This window comes from Lissotriton helveticus, chromosome 3_1 (assembly GCF_964261635.1).
Source record: "Lissotriton helveticus chromosome 3_1, aLisHel1.1, whole genome shotgun sequence".
NCBI lineage: Eukaryota > Metazoa > Chordata > Amphibia > Caudata > Salamandridae > Lissotriton > Lissotriton helveticus.
In genome coordinates, this window is record NC_136061.1 from 313,835,740 (window position 1) to 313,857,920 (window position 22,181).

The 22,181-nt window shown below is 49.1% G+C and overlaps 1 protein-coding gene across 2 annotated transcripts in view; it reads right to left on the bottom strand.

Moving 5' to 3' along the window:
• Positions 1 to 22,181, bottom strand: part of VPS53 (VPS53 subunit of GARP complex) — a 1,098,026-nt gene that overhangs the window by 284,627 nt on the left and 791,218 nt on the right. The gene's annotated exons all lie outside the window — the stretch shown is intronic.

A 22,181-nucleotide genomic window follows, 5' to 3' on the forward strand; every position in this document is an offset into this window, starting at 1 on the left:
GAATGTTGTGCCAGTGGGATGGATTGTTACCAGTTTGGGAGGGCAGGTCATTTCCGCCTAGTTTAGCAGGGGAAAGAGAATCATAGTGAGATACATTAAGGAAGCTGAAAGCAACATGGAAATGGTGATAGAGAATCTGTTCTTAATAGTAAAAAGTGAACACTGTGTTGCCAGTGTGACCAAAAGGGGGAGAAGTCAAGACAAGTTTACAGTGGAGAGGAAAAAGTTGAGTTAATGGTCGACTTGAATGAGAAACAATGTTGGAGGTTGAGTAAAGACAGAATGATAGGATTGTGTTTATATCTTCTAGTTTAAAGAGAGGGTAGAAAACAGAAATGTCTACATAGTAAGGCAAAGGCCAAATATTCTGGAGTTACTACATCAAAATGTATACGTAGAGAGGAAGTTCAAGTGTCATCTGTAAGGAGAAATTACAACAAATGTGTCAGAGAGTATAAAGTGCTTATAGAAGACAGAGGAGGCCAGAAAAAAGGCTGTGGCACATAAGATAAAATGGAAGCATGGAGCGATAACTGCACTGTAGTTATTCACCTAGACTTATATCTAGAAAGGCCACAGGAGAAATACATTTATGTATAGAGTTACAAAGCTTGAAGCAGGTTATTAATGTTAAGTCCCATTCACTGCCACACATCGAGGATCTCACTGACTTGTCAAAGAGAGGAGTGTGTTTTCCAAGTTTGATTTCAGGCCAGTGTACTATCAGGCGTTACCCTATAGGAATTCAAGGCACTTACAGGTTTTCATTACACATGTTAGCCTATATCAATTTGTGAGAATGCCTTTTGGTCTCACCTCTTCAGCATGTGTATTTCTGCATATTGTGCCTCATCTGTTTAGAGGAATGGGCAATGTCATGGTATTTCACAACAATATTCTTATGTTTGAAAAACTGAAGAGGAATTTGACAGAAGGGAGAAGAAGGTTTTACAAACTCTAACTGATGCTGGGATAATTTTGTAAAAATCCAAGTGTCTGTTTGATGCAAAAGATGTAGACTATCTGGGGCATGTTATTAACCAATCTAAGGAGCATCCAATTCACGTAATCAAGAACAATTATTTTCATTATTGGGGATTTTCAAATTGTATTCTTGTTTTATGGAAACATTTCTCACACAGCTGAATAATTTAGACTACTAACGAAAAAAGGAGTGCAGTTTAGAAGATCTAAAGATGGTCTGCGACAGTCTGATAAGATAAGAGTACAATTAGGCAATACACATGTTACAACCTTTTAGTTGTACCTGGGACTCTATAGTAAAGAGAGTGGTTGTGACTTTCCCATGGGGTTTGTCTTACGTATACAGAGAAAGAGGGAGAGAAGATACTCCACAATTGAAAAAGAAATGTTGGTGTATGTGGTGTATATCGAAGTTCCAGGTATGCCTAAAGGGCTGCTCAGCCATTGGAAGACCAAACACAAACAGCTTGTGGAGATCTGGGGTGGGAAGAACACCAATATAAGACACCTGCCACTACAGGTTAGCCTGCAGGTTGTTCGATTATGATTATAACAGAAGATTGTGGATTGCGGGGCCTGAGCGACATAAGGCAACAGTGTGTAAAATGAGGCAAATGAAGTCTGGAAAGAAGCAGAGAGATAATGATTAGGAATTCCGAAGTTCGCAGATTGAATGGATTAGGAATTCTGAAGTTCTCAGTAAAGGCTAGCTTGCGGTATGTGTTCCTAAATGTCTGCGTCAGGATGAAGGATCCTCTTTTTGTGAACCACTGGAAGTCCTGGAAGGAATTCATTAAGGGCCTTGGTAAATCTTATGAAATGTAGAGCGACTGGCTAAACTGGCATTAGGTTTTGAGATGAGGCAGACAATTGTGGATGAGAGTAGTAGCTTGCGGTCAAATGAGAAAATTGGATATCTTTTTTCAAAAGAGTTTGTTCATCAAGAGTTGAGGAAAATGAAGCTGTCAAAGAGTGGGAAAACTAAAAGAGATTGCTGGGTTTAAAAATAAGCCTAGGTAAATTTTTATTAATGTCCATCTAGTAAATGCTCCACATGCTGGCTTAATAGATTAGTTTGAGTAAATTGTGCTTAAGCAGCATATAGCATTTTCTTCAGTTGTGTTCTGTTTGCCATTACTTGGTTTATGTTTCCTCTAATTTTATTGTGTGCTATTTCTACCTGTTGTTCAAAGTGTATTTAACCTGTATTTAAAGTGTATTTAAGTGTATGTAGTAGGTGTTTGTAGACCATAGTTCCTGTTTAAGATAGCTGGGCTGAGGCTTTGTGAGTAACAAGCACATTATATTTCTTCTTCAATAAATGATATGACTTACATTAAAGGAAAGTCTACACATCTTCAGACACTGCCGCCGTACACCACTCCGAGGAAGGTCCCACCTCAACTGCAGGCTAAACTATTGGAAACTGAACTGAAAGAAGATTCAGATCCAGAGCACCCATTCAGACTGGCCTACAACCCTAGTCAGTTAAAGGTGACATGCCAGATTCAGGGGAGAAAGTTGTGTTTTTGCCTTACGACAACTTTGACACAGAGCCACAGCTTTTTCATCACAACTATCCACACTACAGGAATGAAGAGTGGCCTGAGGAACATCATTATAACTCTTATGAGGATGAATTTTAGGCAAAGATAAACTGCCAATTCTTCAACTACCTATTGCTCTCAGCTAAAATCTGTGACAGATATGGCAGATTATTTTACAAGATTTCTCACAATGCACCCTTCTCAGCTGCCTCCTCAACACCCACCATTGTGTCAGGATCCCTGACCTTGAACTCCACAACCACATCCTGTACCCGCACCTCCTTTGCTGCAAGCAGTGGTACCACCACCAAATGCTTTGCCACTTTAGCGACAGCTTTTTATTCCATTTGGACCCTTGTCCAGCAGGGAATAAACTGAAACTTCAGATAATGATGATGCTGAGGAAGGTGAACTAATGAATGTCCCTCTCACTGGATGACTACATCACAGCTACAACACAGCCAACCACACTTACTACCACAGATTCACCACCAGAAAACATTGCTATATTCCATGCTCTGGCATAAAAGACCTCAAAGATGTTTGAACTTCCAATAGCCAGCGAGGAACAGATTGTTTTCTACGTGACTTCTGAAAACCTTATAGAAATGTGGTCAAAACCATCCTTTAATTGACCACATCTGATAAGAGAGATTACATCTAATGCAGTCCTGGAAAACATTACTTTTCACACTAACATCAGTAAGGTGCATGAGCAAATCTCAACCTTTCACAGTGAAAGAACCTTTACACCATTTCACTACAGAAAATGTGATATTAAGTATGAATCTGCATTTAATTCCAAAGGTAATGGCTGAATACCATCTCAGTGAAACGATCATACTCAAAGATTTATTTAAAAAAAAATTCAAAATCAAAAGGGAGTGGCCTGCATTCAATTGACTTCAGGACATCCCACCATCTATTAGTGCCATTCTCAAACCCTTGAAAAGGGTACTTTTATCCAAGCAAAGAATTTATAGAAGAGTAGTAGCTGCCATTACATTTTGCCATATGAAAGCTGAGAGACCTCTTATGAAATCAGTTACAACTATCAACACAAGGGGCACGGCAGCCTCAGCAGCTCACTATGCGGGAGTAGCCCTGTCAAATATCTGTCAGGTGGCGATCTGGAGGACTGCCTCACATTTATCCAACATTACTTCCACTGCCAGGAGTCAGTAGCACACTGAGACACAGCAGTGGGACAAACAATTTGTTGTCCTCTTTTTACTCAAGGAGAGCCTCTATTCTATTGTTTTCCACCATACTCTATGTTGATGTCATTTATGATTGAGCACCGCTTGATAATTTGATTCAAGAATGTAAATGTATTAAAGATCCAATGCTGGAAATAAAAAGTTACTTACCTGTAAGTACAGCTCTCCAGCACTGGTATCTTTGATAGAGTCCCACGCGGCCCTCCCTAAAAGCAGACTACTTGCAGTCATATCCTCTTTGCACACTTGTGCTGGAAATGAGGGGTGAGTTTCAGGGTACTCTCATTTCCCTGACTGTATGGGGTCTTTTCCATTAGGTGAGTGTGCCACAATGGTTTAAGGCCTATCAAGAAAGATGTATTCTCATACTCTATGTTACTGTTATGGTGGGTCTCATTACACTTTAGCTACCTTACCTGATACAGCAGCTACACCAAAAAACCTAACCACCTAACCAACATCATCAGGAGGTTCCAATGGTCCAGGCATAGGTCCATCAGGATATGAAGTTTCTCTGACTCATCCTCAGCCGATTTGCTCCACCAGAGGCTGGCAAACAGAGCAGAAGTATTTCAAGATTGGAAAAGATTCTCTATAATAAAGCCACCATTGAATTTTAAAGCATGTCGTGACAATGTCATATGTGAGCAGCATCTTTCAGTGCACGAGGACCAGAATGTCAAGGCTACTGCAGTGCTCTATAGGTCCGTCAGATCAAGAGTCACTATCTTAGATTACTCAATTGGATCTCAATCTCTGTCAGCATACTAAGGGGCACATGCATCAAGCATTTTACTGGTCGCAAACGGGCCGATTCACAGAATCGGCCCGTTTGCGGCCGGTAAAATGATTTTCCTGATGCATCAAAGGCATTGCATTCGCAAAACAAGTAATCGAAATTTGTGCGATTACCTAATTTACAAATGCATTTAGGGTATCGCAATTTGCGATTCCCTAAATGTGATGCATGTAGCATTTCCAAAATGCGACTTTGCATTTAGGAATTGCAAATTACCACAACTTGAAGTTGATGGTAATTTGCGAATCCTTTGAAAAATGCACAAAAGTGCATTTTTCAAAGTGCCATGTGGTGCGCACACATGCCCTTAGGGCATGTGTATGCGCCACATGTGCACACAACTTTTTTGGGGGTGCATCACCCTTGCAATTGCATTCGCAATTTGCGATTACCAATTAGGCCCATAGGAATGAACGGGAATGCATTCCCTAATAGCGAAATTGCGATTTGCTATGAGGGAATTTTAAGGAATCGCAAAAATATTTGTGAATCCTTCATGCATAGGCATTTGTGATTACCAAATAACAAATCCTTAAAATTCGCTATTTGCTAATCGCAAATGATTCCCTTGATGCATGTGCCCCTAAGTGTGTACTTAGCACATATTCCCACAGTGACAGTGCAGGATGAGCACCTATATAGATCAGTTTTACATTTGTGGCAATAGACGGGTGTGTGTTTAGCACATTCGATGCGCCCGGTCTGCTGCAATAGTGGAATTGCAGGGTAAGCAGGGGCTCACATTAGCATAGTCTGGGTTTGCAAAACAGTAGCGATAAGGATGTCTGCGAGATGCATAGTAACTGTGCATTTCACAATGATATTTATAAAAGTGTACTGAAATCTGGGCACTCAAAATAAAACCTTACCGATGGAGCATGCGCACAATAGATGTAACACGCAGCACGTGCCTGACAGACAGGTATGTTAATAACTTGCCTTTTTCATGCATATTTTCGATATTTATCAAAAATAATTAAAATCGCCAGGTGTTTTAGTCTGTCCAGGTAAACTATTTTTTTTAACATTTCCATCGGCATCTTCAAGTGCATAAGCCCAGGCGGCCTACACTATGGTGTTATCAATCAAAATAAATCCCTCAAGTAGATGTTAAAAATAGCAATAAAAGTTAAATCCGCTCACTGCTTAGCTTCTTTTGTTAATGGGGCATTTTTTCTTCTAAAGGCAGAGAACGCATGCGGCTCAGAAATCCGATGAAAAACATTGTCGATTCCATGGAATGAAAAAATATCTCATTTTAGCAGCTGTGCGGAGGTAGGTGAGGGGTAGGATTACTGAAAATGGAGATTTCACCAGGCCGCAGCATCCTGGGGAGCGGCCCTAAGGGCTTTCTTTCCAGCTGAAAGAAGGCACTCACTATTCTACTGCACCACTGCGGTTCATATGAGTCCCATCTCAGAACAAGCAATTACTATGCAATAGGTCTCGCATTAAGAAAGTTTGAGCTATTGGTATTGTAAATAACACATTTTTTATTTATGTGTTAGTTTTGAAAATAGCGAAATGAATAGCCTTGTCATTTACAATGCCAATAGTTTTAACTTTCGCAGATGTGACACCTAGAGCATTTGTAATGCAATATGTGTTGTATTTACGTGACTTAGATATATTGATATTACAAATAACAATGGCTTTTATTTTAATTTAATAATTAATACTTAAATAAAAGCTATTGTCATTTATAATGGCAATAGCTTAAACTTTTGTAAATAACTTTTGTGAAGATTATGTTCAGTGTATTTAATTGTCACGAAAATATAAGAACCGAAGTGAAATATTAACATCTTTTTGTGACATTTGTAATAAAGCTTGAAACATTGACAGAACATATTTGAACCAGTTGTTGTTGAATGGTTGCACAGATTGATGCTGTGGTGGCGCTGAGTGATGTTGTGGTGGCGCTGAGTGATGTTGTGGTGCCCCTGAGTGATGCTGTGGTGGTGCTGAGTGATGCGAAAGATAGATAGAGTGAGTGCAATAGAGGGAGGGCGATAGATAGAGGGAGGGCGATAGATAGATAGAGGGAGGGCGATAGATAGAGGGAGGGCGATAGATAGATAGAGGGAGGGCGATAGATAGAGGGAGGGCGATAGATAGATAGAGGGAGGGCGATAGATAGATAGAGGGAGGGCGATAGATAGATAGAGGGAGGGCGATAGATAGATAGAGGGAGGGCGATAGATAGATAGAGGGAGGGCGATAGATAGATAGAGGGAGGGCGATAGATAGATAGAGGGAGGGCGATAGATAGATAGAGGGAGGGCGATAGATAGAGGGAGGGCGATAGATAGATAGAATGATGGTGATAGAGTGAGGGCGATAGATAGATAGAATGATGGTGATAGAGTGAGGGCGATAGATAGATAGAATGATGGTGATAGAGTGAGGGCGATAGATAGATAGAATGATGGTGATAGAGTGAGGGCGATAGATAGATAGAATGATGGTGATAGAGTGAGGGCGATAGATAGATAGACAGATAGAGTGAGGGCGATAGATAGATAGACAGATAGAGTGAGGGCGATAGATAGATAGACAGATAGAGTGAGGGCGATAGATAGATAGACAGATAGAGTGAGGGCGATAGATAGATAGAGGGAGGGCGATAGATAGAGGGAGGGCGATAGATAGATAGAGGGAGGGCGATAGATAGATAGAGGGAGGGCGATAGATAGATAGAGGGAGCGAGTGTGATAGATAGAGAGAGGGCGATAGATAGAGAGAGGGCGATAGATAGAGAGAGGGCGATAGATAGAGAGAGGGCGATAGATAGAGAGAGGGCGATAGATAGAGAGAGGGAGACAGATAGAGAGAGGGAGACAGATAGAGAGAGGGCGATAGATAGAGTGAGGGAGACAGATAGAGAGAGGGAGACAGATAGAGAGAGGGAGACAGATAGAGAGAGGGAGACAGATAGAGAGAGGGAGACAGATAGAGAGAGGGAGACAGATAGAGAGAGGGAGACAGATAGAGAGAGGGAGACAGATAGAGAGAGGGAGACAGATAGAGAGAGGGAGACAGATAGAGAGAGGGAGACAGATAGAGCGGGGGCGACAGAGCGGGGGCGACAGAGCGGGGGCGACAGAGCGGGGGCGACAGAGCGGGGGCGACAGAGCGGGGGCGACAGAGCGGGGGCGACAGAGCGGGGGCGACAGAGCGGGGGCGACAGAGCGGGGGCGACAGAGCGCGGGCGACAGAGCGCGGGCGACAGAGCGCGGGCGACAGAGCGCGGGCGACAGAGCGCGGGCGACAGAGCGCGGGCGACAGAGCGCGGGCGACAGAGCGCGGGCGACAGAGCGCGGGCGACAGAGCGAGGGCGACAGAGCGCGGGCGACAGAGCGAGGGCGACAGAGCGAGGGCGACAGAGCGAGGGCGATAGATAGATAGAGTGAGGGCGATAGAGTGAGGGCGACAGATAGATAGAGTGAGGGCGACAGATAGATAGAGTGAGGGCAATAGATAGATAAACAGAGTGAGGTGGCCTTGTGGTGGATGTGGTGGTGTTGGATGTGGTGGACGTGGTGGTGGACGTGGACATGGTGGACATGGTGGTGGACGTAGTGGTGGTGGATGTGGTGGTGGTGGACGTGGTGGAGGTGGTGGTGGTGGGTGTGGTGGTGGTGGGTGTGGTGGTGGATGTGGTGGTGGTGGACACGGTGGTGGTGGACACGGTGGTGGTGGACGTGGAAGTGGTGGACGTGGAGGTGGTGGACGTGGAGGTGGTGGACGTGGAGGTGGTGGACGTGGAGGTGGAAGTGGTGGACATGGTGGTGGTGGACGTGGTGGATGTTGTGGTGGTGGACGTGGATGTTGTGAAGGTAGACGTGGTGGACATGGTGGACATGGTGGTGGACGTAGTGGTGGTGGATGTGGTGGTGGTGGACGTGGTGGAGGTGGTGGTGGGTGTGGTGGTGGATGTGGTGGTGGTGGACACGGTGGTGGTGGACACGGTGGTGGTGGACGTGGAAGTGGTGGACGTGGAGGTGGTGTACGTGGAGGTGGTGGACGTGGAGGTGGTGGACGTGGAGGTGGAAGTGGTGGACATGGTGGTGGTGGATGTTGTGGTGGTGGACGTGGATGTTGTGGTGGTGGACGTGGATGTTGTGAAGGTAGACGTGGTGGTGATGGTGGACGTGGTACTGGCCTCGTGGTGGACGTGATGGTGGTCATGGTGGTGGTAGAAGATGTGGTGGACATGGTGGTGGTGGACGTGGTGGTGGACGTGGTGGTAGTGGTGGTGGATGTGGTGGTGGTGGTGGTGGACGTGGTGGTGGTGGATGGGGTGGACATGGTGGTGGTGGTGGATGCGGTGGTGGTGGTGGATGCAGTGGTGGTGGACGTGGTGGTGGACGCGGTGGTGGTGGACGTGGTGGTAGACGTGGTGGTGGTGGATGTGGTGGTAGACGTGGTGGTGGTGGACGTGGTGGTGGACATGGTGGTGGTGCACGTGGTGATGGTGGACGTGGTGGTGGTGGACGTGGTGGTGGTGGACGTGGTGGTGGTGGACGTGGTGGTGGTGGACGTGGTGGTGGTGGATGTGGTGGTGGTGGACGTGGTGGTGGATGTGGTGGTGGATGTGGTGGTGGATGTGGTGGTGGAGGTAGACGTGGTGGTGGTGGATGTGGTAGTGGCATCCTGGTGGACGTGGTGGTGGACATAGTGGTGGTGGACGTGGTGGTGGATGTGGTGGACATGGTGGTGGATGTGGTGGACATGGTGGTGGACATGGTGGTGGAGGTGGGTTTGATGGTGTGGTGGACATGGTGTTGGTGGACATGGTGTTGGCGGACGTAGTGGTGGTGGACGTAGTGGTGGTGGACGTAGTGGTGGTGGACGTAGTGGTGGTGGACGTAGTGGTGGTGGATGTGGTGGTTGTGGACGTGGTGGTGGTTGTGGACGTGGTGGTGGTGGACATGGTGGGTGTTGTGGTGGTGGATGTGGTGGTGGTGGACATGGTGGTCTTGGACGTAGTGGTGGTGGACGTAGTGGTGGTGGACGTAGTGGTGGTGGTGGATGTGGTGGATGTGGTGGTGTGGTGTGGACGTGGTGGTGGTGGACGTGGTGGTGGTGGACGTGGTAGTGGTGGATGTGGTAGTGGTGGTGGTGGTGGACGTGGTGGTGGATGTGGTGGTGGTCGTGGTGGATGTGGTGGACGCGGTGGTGGTGGTGGTGGACATGGTGGTGGATGTGGTGGTGGTGGATGTTGTGTTGGTGGACGTGGTGGTGGATGTGGTGGTGGACGTGGTAGGGGTAGTGGATGTGGTGGTGGTGGTAGTGGATGTGGTGTAGGTAGACGTGGTGGTGGTGGACGTGGTAGTGTCCTTGTGGTGGACGTGGCGGTGGCCATGATGGTGGCGGTGGACATGGTGGTGGTGGACATGGTGGTGGTGGACGTGATGGTGGACATGGTGGTGGTGCATGTGGTGGACGTGGTGGTGGTGGACGTGGTGGTGGTGGACGTGGTGGTTGTAGACGTGGTGGTGGTTGTGGACGTGGTGGTGGTGGACATGGTGGATGTTGTGGTGGTGGATGTGGTGGTGGTGAACATGGTGGTGGTGGATGTGATGGTGGACGTAGTGGTGGTGGGTGTGGTGGTGGACGTGGTGGTGGTGGACATGGTGGTCTTGGACGTAGTGGTGGTGGACGTAGTGGTGGTGGACGTAGTGGTGGTGGTGGATGTGGTGGATGTGGTGGTGTGGACGTGGTGGTTGTGGATGTGGTGGTGGTGGACGTGGTGGTGGTGGACGTGGTGGTGGTGGACGTGGTGGTGGATGTGGTGGTGGTCGTGGTGGTGGTGGATGTGGTGGACGCGGTGGTAGGGGTAGTGGACGTGGTAGGCGTAGTGGACCTGGTAGGGGTAGTGGATGTGGTGGTCGTGGTAGTGGATGTGGTGTAGGTAGACGTGGTGGTGGTGGACGTGGTAGTGTCCTTGTGGTGGACGTGGCGGTGGCCATGATGGTGGCGGTGGACATGGTGGTGGTGGACATGGTGGTGGTGGACATGGTGGTGGTGGACGTGGTGATGGACATGGTGGTGGTGCATGTGGTGGTGGTGGTGCATGTGGTGGACGTAGTGGTGGTGGACGTGGTGGTGGTGGACGTGGTGGTGGTGGATGTGGTGGATGTGGTGGTGGTGGACGTGGTGGTGGTGGACGTGGTGGTGGTGGACGTGGTGGTGGATGTGGATGTGGTGGTGGATGTGGATGTGGTGGTGGATGTGGTGGTGGATGTGGATGTGGTGGTGGATGTGGTAGTGGCCTCTTGGTGGACGTGGTGGTGGACATAGTGGTTGTGGACATGGTGGTGGTGGACGTGGTGGTGGTGGTGGTGGACATGGTGGTGGAGGTGGGTTTGATGGTGTGGTGGACATGGTGGACATGGTGTTGGTGGACATGGTGTTGGTGGACGTAGTGGTGGTGGACGTAGTGGTGGTGGACGTAGTGGTGGTGGATGTAGTGGTGGTGGATGTGGTGGTTGTGGACGTGGAGGTGGTGGACATGGTGGATGTTGTGGTGGTGGATGTGGTGGTGGTGAACATGGTGGTGGTGGACGTGATGGTGATGGTGGACGTGGTGGTGGTGGGTGTGGTGGTGGACGTGGTGGTGGTGGATGTAGTGGTGGTGGATGTGGTGGATGTGGTGGTGTGGACGTGGTGGTTGTGGACGTGGTGGACGTGGTGGTGGTGGACGTGGTGGTGGTGGACGTGGTGGTGGTGGATGTGGTGGTGGATGTGGTGGTGGATGTGGTGGTGGTCGTGGTGGTGGTGGATGTGGTGGTGGTGGATGTGGTGGTGGTGGTCGTGGTGGTGGTGGTCGTGGTGGATGTGGTGGACACGGTGGTGGTGGATATGGTGGTGGATGTGGTGGACGTTGTGTTGGTGGACGTGGTGGTGGATGTGGTGGTGGACGTGGTAGGGGTAGTGGATGTAGTGGTGGTGGTAGTGGATGTGGTGTAGGTAGAAGTGGTGGTGGTGGACGTGGTAGTGTCCTTGTGGTGGACGTGGCGGTGGCCATGATGGTGGCGGTGGACATGGTGGTGGTGGACATGGTGGTGAATGTGGTGGACATGGTGGTGGTTGACATAGTGGTGGTGGACATAGTGGTGGTGGTGGATGTGGTGGTGGTGGATGTGGTGGTGGTGGATGTGGTGGTGGTGGACTTAGTGGTGGTGGACTTAGTGGTGGTGGACGTGGTGGTGGATGTGGTGGTTGTGGACATGGTGGTGATGGACGTGGTGGTGGTGGATGTGATGGTGGTGGTGGTGGATGTTGTGGTTGTGGATGTTGTGGTTGTGGTGGGTGTGGTGGTATGGAGGGCTGAATACGAGAGCCAGTGAGAGAAAAAAAAGGAGACAGACAAGGGAGAGAAAAGCGAAGCGGGAAGTAGAGAGGGAGAGAGCGGCGGATAGGGAAGTTGTAGAAAGCAGGGGTGGCGTCGAGGGCAGGCGGAGAAGTCAAGATGAAGAGGGGTGGATACAGTAAATGCGAGAGAGTCAAGATGAGAGGAAAGTGGACAGGGTGGGGAGAGGTGGCATGGGTGTGGAAGGGAGACGGCAAAGCAGAGGAGGGACGAGAGAAGAAAGGTGTATAAGAGAGGGGGCTAGTCCGAACAAGGATATTGTGCTGGATAACTAAACAATTATAAGGTCCCATAGGCTAGACCTATTGGCTATGCCAGTGCTTGTTTTGTTAAGAGGGGCACATAAATAACAGGAGGCTGAAGCTTGGGAAGTAGTACCTGTGTAACAGTTAGTGTGATAGTGAGTTAGTTAGTTTGTTAATGAGAGAGTTAGTTAGTGAGAGAGTGAGAAAGTTAGTAAGTGAGTGAGTGAGAGGAGAGAGAGAGAGTTAGTTATTGAGAGAGAGAGTCTATAAGAGAGAGAGTTAGAGAGTTAGTTTGGAGAGAGTCCGTGAGAGAGAGATAGCTTGAATTAGTGTTTTAAAGGGAGTTAGATAGAGAGTTAGTGAGAGGGATTGAGATAGTTAGTGAAAGAGTAAGTTAGTTAGTAAGAGAGTGAGAATGAGTGAGAGAGCAATAATCAGGCAGAAGGAGAGGAGGGAGCAGTGCATCAGTGGAGCAGGACAGGGGGAGAACAGGGGAGCAAGTCAGGAGAAGAGGGATCTGAGGACATAGCAACATAGGGGAAGATGGGGAGGGATCTTAGGGGCAGTTTACCAGGGGAGAGGACAGTGAAGAGCAGAAGTGGGGCAGGAGTGGAGAGGGCATGGTAGCAGTGGGGTAGAAGAGAAGAGGCAGAAGAAGATGGAGGAGGAAGGGGAGGGGTAAGGGAGGAGGAGGAGAGGGAGAAGGAGAAGAGGAGAGAGGAGAGGAGCAGTATTTAGGAGGTATTATGACAGTGGAGCAGGGCAGCAGGAGGAGGTGGTAGGGGCAAACAATCGGGGGTGGTAAAGCAGGGAAGGAGAACACGAACAACTATTTAAATGGGTGCAAGCATCCTTCTGAGATTACTGCAAGGCACATACCAGCGGGCACAAATGACGTGCATTAGTCAATCGCCAATTTATTAATTTTTTTATTTTATTTATTTCATTTATAAAGCGCTCTGTCACCTGACGGCATCCTGGCGCTGAGAACTCGGGGCACACGGCAGATCAGCAGAGAGGCACGGGCAACTAATACAGAACAGTATAACAGCTTTCGGAAAAAGCAAAGTTTTTAACCTTCTTCTAAAAGGCAAAAGATCACTGATCTGTCTTAATTCCAGAGGAAGTCCATGCCAAGGTCTGGCCGCAGCAACCGTAAAAGTTCTGCCAGCGGTTCTGACTTTCCTAAAACTGGCTACCTTAACCAATCTAGCTGAGGCGGAACGGAGGTCCCTAGTTGGAACATACCACACAAATTTCCTCTGTAGCACGACCGGGCCCATCCCATGCAGAGCTTTAAACACCAGACAGAGGGACTTGAACTTTACTCTCTGTCCCACCGGGAGCCAATGTAGCTCTGCAAGGGCCCTGGAGGATGAGGACCGTCTCGGCCAGCCCAGAGCAAGTTTAGCTGCGATAGACTGAATTCTCAAAAGTCTGTCCAGAAGGGACTTGGGAGATTCAAGCAAGAGGGCATTACAATAGTCCAGTCTACTCAAGACTGTGCTCTGTACAACGAGTGCCCGCGCTTGAGGAGGTAGTAGGGGAAGAATTTTACGTAGTGACCTAATGATCACCAGGCAACTTCCCACCGTTCTGGTGACTTGGGCCTCCATGGTCAACTTGTTGTTAAACATAATGCCCAAATTGCGGACCTTCTCCACTGGTCTCACTGCATTTGACATATCACTAGGACAAAAGTTGCTAGGCAGCGCTGATGGAATCCTGTCCACCGGGCAGAAGAGAACCTCCGTCTTACCGGCATTAAATTGTAATGAGTTATCTTTCAACCATTGAGCCGTATTACGCAAGCAGCAATGAAACTCCTCAATAGAGATAGATTGTTCACCCTCCAGTGAGAAGATAAGCTGCGTGTCGTCGGCATAGTTTGTGATGTTAATCCCATACTCTTTAACAACCGCAATCAAAGGACTCATATAAATGTTGAAGAGTATCGGGCTGATAGCCGAGCCCTGAGTTACCCCATGAGTGATGTTAATCTGTTCAGACCGATATGGAGGAAGGGACACCGCCTGCGTTCGACCCGTAAGAAAAGAGTGGAACCATTGCAGAGCGCAACCCCTCACCCCCACCTTCTTCAGCCTGCTCAACAGAGTTCCATGGTGAACCGCGTCGAACGCGGTAGACAGGTCAAGCAGGATAAGAACCGCTGCCTGATTCCTGTCTGCCCGTGACCGAGGTTCATCTAGCACGGTAACCAGGGCCGACTCTGTGCCATGGGCAGGTCGAAAACCGAACTGAACATCCTCCAACAATTTATGCTGCTCCAGATAGTTAGAGAGGGTTGTGCTGACCACTTTCTCCGTGATCTTGGCCGGAAAGGGTAGAAGGGAGATCGGCCTATAATTTTTGGGACATTCTGGATCCAGGGTGGCCTTGTAAAGCAGAGGAGTTACCAAAGCTTGTTTCCACTGCAGCTGAACTACACCGCTATTAAGAGACTGATTACAAATTCGCCTAAGCGTAGTAAACAGCTCTGTCTCAAAGGTCTTCCAAATTTTATGAGGAACGGGATCTAAAGGGGAGCCGGATGGAATACTCTTAGCTATTTTGCAGAATTCATCCATGGTCAGAGGTCCAAACCCGGTCAGAGCTTATTCTCTGTTAGTATCTAGATGGTCGATAAGAGTGCTCTTTACCTCTTTCTCCATATTACCACTACCCCGGCATCAGAAGCTCGTTCTCCTCCCCTAACTCTTCAATAATAGCTTTAATCTTAAAAAGAAAAAAGTTAGCTAGATTGTTACACAGTTCCTGGGAAGGAGGTATCTGCTTTTTTGTACATTCCGGGTTAGTTAGATTCTTTAAGATATTAAAAATACTTTTAGCAGCATTAGGGGCATTAATGATCAGATTTGAAAAGTATTCTGCATTAACTCTAATTATCTCCCTTTTGTAACCCACAATCTTGGATTTCCATATTTGTTTATCTGAATCAACATAGTCCCTTCTCCATTTTTTCTCTGCCTGCTTACACTCCGATTTCATGGTTTTTAAGATGTCATTAAACCAAGGCTCCGACGGCCTACCTCTAGTTCTATGTTTTTTCATCGGAGCCACAGCATCCAGGTCTGCCGTGATCTTTACACAAAGAGCGGAATAGTTCTCGCCTACTGAATTGGTAGTTGAGAAACAGTTTTCTACTGCAAACAGCGGGACTGAGCCTCGCTTGCGTAAGAGACCCTTCTAGTCCCGACCAACATAGTTCTTTCTCACCCCACTCATATGGATGTTCTTTCTGACCATGTTCCCTACAAATTTGATTAGAAAGTTGTCTGACCAAACCAAAGGTAGGAGTTCTGTGATAGTAAAGCCAAGAGGGCGGTGAGAGCTATAACAATGGGCAGTTTTGTCAGTGTTAAAACTCACTTTCATTGTGTACTCTTGTCAATATTGGGATGTGATTTTGGACTACAATTTTTCATCAGGGAGATAGTGCACCGACCCTGGAGAACACTGAAGTTTGAGGGAGGGCTTTACTTTAGTGAGGAGTTCACTCATGGCCGTGAGCTCCACAGACAATAAGAATTTAAATGTGCCTGCGCAGGGAGGGGCGCGAATTTCAAGCAGGGGGCTGGTGCGATGAATTACTCAGGCGTTTGGTTGGCCAGGGGGTCAGATTTGTATGTGTAAAGGGTAATTAACAGGTTTGCCAGTGGGGCTAGAGGGCGGGGTGAAGGCAAGCGCGGCCGGACAGCGGCAGGCGCGATACTTACATTAGATCTCCAGTGGGGGAGGAGAGGAGCTGCAGTCTGAAGAGGACTGGACCGCAGCATCATGCTCACAAACTTGGATTTCTGTACTGTAGCAAGTTACTGTGCTGCAGCCTTTGTGGCACTGAGCACCGGAGGCTCATAGTACTGGTGCTGCACACAAGGGTTACAACAGTGAAATGTGCTGCGAAATACACAGTTAAACATGGATAAACTATGCTCATTCTTAGCGGACATTTACAAGGGTGGCTTGTCCATGCACACAAACAAATCTGCTCCATAGCAGCCTCGTTTATTTGTAAATGTATTTTTTATCCAAGCAGTCTTCTCTAGCTAGTGAAACTCCCCTCTGGTTGTAAATTGTTTTATTATAATTAATTTTAATTGTGCATGAAAAAGGGGCACCCGTAGGTGTTTCCATCTTCAAAAGGCACTATAAACTGTCATGGCAGGACAAAGCAGTGTTCATGGGGACGACTGTAGAAGCAGACATATGCAGGGAGTAAGTAGTTTCCATAGCTACAAAACCCTGCATAAACTCTCGAGCAAACATGAATTTGGGAAAAAAATGTTGGCACCAAAGTTAAAAGTTACATTGGTATAGATGAAAGAAGGAACGGAGAAGAAACTAGAGCTAAAGTAGAACGGGAAACAAACAAAAGAGAAATCCAAAGGGACGAGAGGAAAATAAGGAAGGGGAAAGATCAAAGAAGGAACACGCGATAACAATAGAAAGGAGGAAGTAAACATTGATCACTATGGAAAGATAAAAGAGTAGAAGGTGATAATGAGAGAACGACTGGAGGAGAGAGATGGAAGCAGGCACACAAGATAACAAGCGATGCGCGCTCTGTGCTGGGGGTGGAGGGGAGGGCCATTAGCCTGTGAGAACTCGCGGTGGAGATCAAAGGAAGGGTGGGAGGGACATTGGCGAGCGAGGGGTGAGGGGGTGTGCAGCCTGGTGAGCTGAAGTGGCAGCAGAGGTGTAGCGCGGCGCGCGCGAAGTGTCTGGTAGCAAATGGCAGCTGTTCACATTGCGCGTGGTTGTGCTCGCATGCACTGTACCCGATCCGCAGTTTGGATACACTTTTGAAATCCTTACTATAATCTAGCCAACAAGCATTGCTAAAGCAATGCCTTAGGCTCGACCTAAAAACATCAAGGCCACGCATTGATCTGAACGCATGCTTGGAGGCAATCAGAGGCAGTTTTATATAGGGCGAACTCGCCCCGAAGGTATTGGAGCGCTTTACATGAGCACCAGTTATGTTACACAGGGATACATTAATTTTTTTTAGGCATGGGGTGATTCAGTGATTTGCCCAGAATCACAGGGTGTGGAGTCTACCCTGAGGCTCGAACCTTGGTTTCTCAGCTCCAAGGTCGGCAGTCTTGCCAGTCCTGCCAAGTATCACGCATCAGGTGTGACGCTCACGCATTTTGTGCGGTGTTCCGCATCACCGTACTGAAATGCATTGTCACGCATTTTGCCACCTGTCAGCGCGCGCCACCAGCGGGGCCTGTGCACGGGCTCTCTGCTGCTCTGAGGCGTGCTGCTTGCTGGGCAGAGTACTAAATAGTTAAACCACCATCTGCTCTCAGCTCTGTGGAGTGGCTGAGAGCGCTACAATGTATCTCACTCTGCCCAGCTGCCTGCTGTCGCCCGGAAACAATGCGGCAACAGTGGCTGCCTGCGGCACCGGCGCGCCGCTTACACAGTGACTCACACACACTCACACTGCTCCAATTAGGGGGGGAGGGGTTGCCCTCTCAGCAGTCGATAATGCTGTTAGTCACTGTGCACACCAGGGGGCCGGGACTAATAATCTGGATGTGCCGGTAGAGGGCCGTCTCGTCCGGAGGAAGTCGGAAGTAGGCAGAAGCGGTGGGGACTCATCTGAGTCAGTGGGGTGCTGCACGAGAGGAGACTCGAGTCTCTCTCATGGCCGTCTGCCGCGCAAAAGGCATGATGATCGATTGCGGCAGGCGGCCGGCCAGGCAAAACACTGCAGGCACCTGGCAGCTCAGCGAGCCGGCGACAGTCAGCTGGCCAGTGACTGCGAGCGGCCGAGCTGGGGGGCCGGGACGAGTCGACTCGAGTGGCCAGCAGCCTCCTGGATGAAGACAGGCAGAGTGCACATCGATGCAGGCTGGGCAGCAGTGCAGTGACCAATCGGGTCGTCACTCTCTGAAGTCTAAGTAAGTGATTTTAAAGTCCACGGTGTCACTATAGTATGTATAGCACGTGCATCATGCATGCAAAATTGGTACAGGTAGCAAGATAAAAGTAAGTGGCAACTACATGTGGAAACAAAAGTAACCGGTACCTGTGTTTAATGAGGTAGCACTAACTCAGATGCAGGTGAGGTGTAAGGTAGCAAAATCTATATTTAGCAATTATGAGCAAGGCTGTCACTGTACAGTTGGTACAAAAACCTCACTCTAAAACTGCACGTTGTCTACAGACTTTGAAACCGGAAGCAAGTGATGTATTAAAGACTAGAGTAAGAGGTTTAAGCAACATCACTTTCCATTCTCGGCCTTCTTGGATAATTTCCATCGAGGGTTTTTAAAACTGCCAGCATTGCAGTTGTTGCCTGAAAACTCATACTGGCTAAGGCTGTCTGTGCTCACATCACTTTGGCCAGTTGTCAGTCAGTCATTATGATCACTCAGCAAGAGCTCAGAGCTGTTAACTTTGTAGCCGCTTGCCTCCCTTGACATGCGTTTATATAAAAAAAAAAAAAGGTAGAAAGCCTAGGCTGTGAATGTAGGAACAGTAGTTCTGAGGAAAAAATAAATAAATAAGGGTACCGGTAGGCCTGCCAGAAGGTGAGACACAGCACCTATGCAGAGAGGTAAGAACTGAGGAACCCTTCTGCATTATTACAGCCCATCCTTCCCCTTAGTCCTACAAAGCACTGCGTCAGGTATTCACATCCACTTGCCCGGCTGTGTGCACCATGACCTATTACTAACATGAGTTATGATCTGAAAAAAGTAATTACACATTATAAAAAGAATCGATCTGCAGGGCTGCTCTGTCTGATCATCCTTCCGGAGTCAGTGAGCCTGCTGCCTGAGTCCTGGTTTAGTTTTACCTCTGCATCACATGTTATCACAGTACCAGCTGCTCTGTCTGAGTCTCATCTAGGGCACCACGGAGTAGTTGGGTATTATCAAGTCGGGTCAGTGTGTGACCATTAACACTCTCTGAAGTGTTCTTCACATCAGTGGTTATTCAGGTCTCGCCTAGCGCATGCGCTGGTTCACCTTAGTGAGACTCTTGTTGTGGCTTTTGTTAACCAAGGGAGACAAACATGTGCGCGCACGGACAGCCGATGTGCATGCGCATGGCGTCTCATCTCTGCCGTCTCCTCTGAAGGGGGACCGAAGATGTGCACTCTGTACGCATGCACATCTCCTGTCCCCACGTGAACCGAGCGAGCGCACGGCACGCTTTTCACTTTTCCTAAGGCTAACTCCTCGCACTTTCTCCTGTCACGAAATACAGTTCAGACGGGGCTTGTTATCCAGGGTGTCAGTTCTATTGCCCAACGCGCGGTTGATTCACCATATCTGTGACCTTCTGCTTTAAGCCCCCATGCTTGCCACCGTTCCTTTCTGTAGCCACTGTCCTTCGAACCCCTCACTCCCCCACTATCAGCACGTGCTCCCCGAGAATCCCCTGGGAACCGCGCTGCTCTGTCTACAGCCCCCTCTTTTGACCCCCATGACCTCACCTTCTGCATTTGTAGCCTCCAACTCCCTTCTTCCTTCTTCCTTCTTCCCCCTGCCCTGATCAGCCCCTGCACCCGGCTCTGACTGGCAGCCTAAAAGTGAGGTCATCATCAGATAGTACCAAGACATCCGGTTCAGTCAGATACCCGGTGCTGTAGGAGACGTCACATCCTGCTGCCCGGAGCGAGGAATTCAGTTTGATGATGGTGGTGGCTCCGCAGTGTAGCTAACTCAACTGTTTTTACCCCACCCGCGGCCTCTGAATTATTAGCCGACTCGAGGAAGACCAACTAAGTCAGTGACCCGGTTTGCAACACCGAGGGGCCACCAAGACATTCTCACTGGATAGCCCCGCCCTGGAACTAGAGTCAGCCAGGGACATCTGGATCAGTGTGCAGGCCGCGGTCCGGTGCCGGGCTACAAACCTGCATTGCCGATTTGCCATGGCTTGCGGTGTTTTGCGGCCATGCCTGCCTGAGCTCATCCTGCCTGCAGCAGCCCTTGCAGACCAGAGTCACTGCCTTCACGCGCCACCTACCTGCGCCACAGTCCGGCCTGACTCAGATTTATCTGCGGCTGGGCCGGGCCGTGGCCCAAGACAGTAAGTACAAGCCACTGTGAGCCTGTGTGTGTTTGTAATTGACAGTGATGATGCCAGTGCAGCACGCAATCACATCAGGCAGCTGCAGTCGGTTCCTGCCGATGTTAGTTTAAAGTTGTTACTCTCTAGAGTGACATAGGTGGATTGATCCGATCAACCGCATGACGTGTATGACTATAAATGACAACTGTTCATGTTGTTGGGCCCTCTCTGACATCATGACTTACGTGATGTCAGAGGCCTGAGTTTGCCAGCAGGGAGGGGGTCCACCCCATAGGCTGGCAATCTGTATTTTGTTTTACTGGTGGCCCGCCTGCCCGGCAACAATAGGCACCGGAGGAGTGTGTTGTTTGTTGAGACCTTACACATCCTGTTAGGGCTGTGTCCCACGTGGCAAAGAGGGCCTTGATAGACTGATGCTCTAAACAGCATAATTAATTACAAGGGTGGAGCCAGGGGACCCAGTATGAGTCGCCTATGGCTGAAAGACAGGATTCTGCCGGCCTGCCCAGCAACACAGATGTCCAGGCAGGTCCATGATGTTTTCCAGCCTCAGTTGGGGCCTCACACATCATGTTTGGGCTGAGTCCCACATTATTTTATATGTTTTCCTCGTCATAATTGCTTGATTTTGCTTACGAGAAAGGGTCACTCATGGTTGTTGAAATGTCACTCCTAATTACAATGAAAGATGAAAATGTCACACATAGCAATTTGAAACCTTGGCAGCTATGTTTACGTTGTGTTCTAGAAGCATCCATCCGCGACCCCCCTTCAAATTTGTAGAAGCCCCCCCCTTTTCCTCCGGTGAGTTCCCTGACAGGAGTCTTCTGTCCAATGTTTTAATATTCCACCCGATACAGAGGTCACCGTATCCCCCAACGAACAGATTCAGGCTGCCTGCTCCCCCTCTGGCCCCCCAATCAACCCGTCCCTGTTTACTCGGTTAATTGGTTAAATGAGCTGATGCGCGCGCCCTCCTCAGATAGCAGCACTTTTCTGTCCCTCCCCCACCCCCTGCAACCTGTGAAATTTGGATCCACAAATAATATTCAATCTAGTCTTTTGTTAACTGAAAAGTTGTCTCTTGTTTGATTTTTTTCCAAGCGACCCCCGGGTGAAGCCTCATACATCACCCAGTGACAGCTATAGAAAAGCCGAGAATTAGCACCTAAATCTGATATTGCTCAGAAACCGACGCACTCCTAGGCTCGGAGAGGAGAGAGGGCTGCGGCGGATTCCCGGCGCAGGTCGGATGGTGCTGGGGAGGCGGTGATAAACTGCAGCCCAGTGGAAGACCCTAACCTGCCTCTTGTAGGGGGTGGGGAGGTGCCCCCGCCGCAGCACCCACCTGCCCTCATGCAGGGAGAGCGACTGACAGCACCCATCTGCCCTCCTGCAGTGTGTGGGAGTAGCAGCACCCATCTGCCCTCCTGCAGGGTGGGTGAGCTGCAGCACCCACCTGTCCTCCTGCAGGGCGAGTGAGCTGCAGCACCCACCTGCAGAGAGTGTGACCCAAATCGCCCTCCTGCAGAAAATGTGACCAGCAGCACCCACCTGCTCTCCTGCAGGGCGAGTGAGCCGCAGCACCCACCTGCAGAGTGTGACCCACAGCACCCACCTGCCCTCCTGCAGAGTGAGACGCAGCACCCACCCGTCGTCCTGCAGTATGAGCTGCAGCAGCCACCTACCCTCCTGCAGAGAGTGAGCTGCAGCACCCATCTGCCCTCCTGCAGAGACAGTGAGCCGCAGCAGCCACCTGCCCTCCTGCAGAGAATGTGAACCGCAGCACCCACATGCTCTCCTGCCCTCCCGTAGAGGGAGTGAGCCGCAGCACCCACCTGGCCTCCTTCAGAGAGTGTGACTGACAAATACTGGTGGTAAAGCACAGTGTCACATCAACGAGCACAGAAGCACTGGCAGGCGAAGAAC